Below are 1,024 nucleotides of genomic sequence, written 5' to 3' on the forward strand. Positions count from 1 at the left end.
TTATGTGCCTGGCTACGTTTGTGCTTCTCTTATGTTTGTACATTAATGATGTTCACTCAAATCGTTAGTAAACCAATATACATGCACAATAACCAAAACATGAAGAAGAAAAGAGAAAAGGAGATAATGAATGCCTAGAAACGGATCAAGAACCCAGAGACGATCATTTCGAAATATCACCATGAATCCTCCTCCCTCCTTTCTCCTTCGTATGATCGACATTCCAGCTGACACAGACGCCAATTAAGCAAGAACCCATAAACAGTAATTAACCAACAAGCGGTAACAACATACGGCCGTTACTCATCAACATAACCATGACCTCCATTTGCTCTCCTTCCCTCTGTCATGTAGGATCCTTAGTATAAATCTCCAGTTACGAGTGAATCCTTCAAGCATCGCCGTTCCTCCTGACGTCGTTACAACAGTTCCTTAGACCAATCAGAGGCGCTTGGTCGACCCACGTCACGAGGGAGGGCGGCCAATGGCAGGGCTCCTTTGCAAAACACGTCAAGCAGAAATTCACTAATGTAATGGCGGAAGAGAACACGGGCGCTCATAATTGGGTCATGGCGACCCCTAATCCTCCTGCACCTTCGATTCGGGTAATTGGTCAGTTCGAGGGATGATGGGAAGGAGGGGGGAGGGGAAAGTGGGAAGAAAGGAGGGAGGGCGGATGGGAAGAAGGGAGGAGGGAACGTGGAAAGATGGAGGGAACGAGTTGAGTGGTGGGTGGGGGAAAGTGAAGGAAAAGGAGTTTGTCAGAGGGAACGTGACTCTGAGAGGAGGGCAGTGGCGTAAGATAGTAGGTGTGGATGGTGAAGCAAATGGAAAACGTCTTCCTGAATCTTAAATGTGCTTGGGGAGATGTTGGAGGAAGGGGGTTAAGAAGAGGGAGAAGAAGGAAGTTTGTAGGAAGGAGAGAAAATACAACAAGATGCTTCCAGAGTTTCCTTAAAGTTCTTCTGCGTAAAGTGGAGTGTCTTGCAACAGAATTCTCTCTCTCTCTCCTTTTGTTTTTTAA

The sequence above is a fragment of the Penaeus monodon genome, chromosome 20, assembly GCF_015228065.2.
Source record: "Penaeus monodon isolate SGIC_2016 chromosome 20, NSTDA_Pmon_1, whole genome shotgun sequence".
Lineage (NCBI taxonomy): Eukaryota > Metazoa > Arthropoda > Malacostraca > Decapoda > Penaeidae > Penaeus > Penaeus monodon.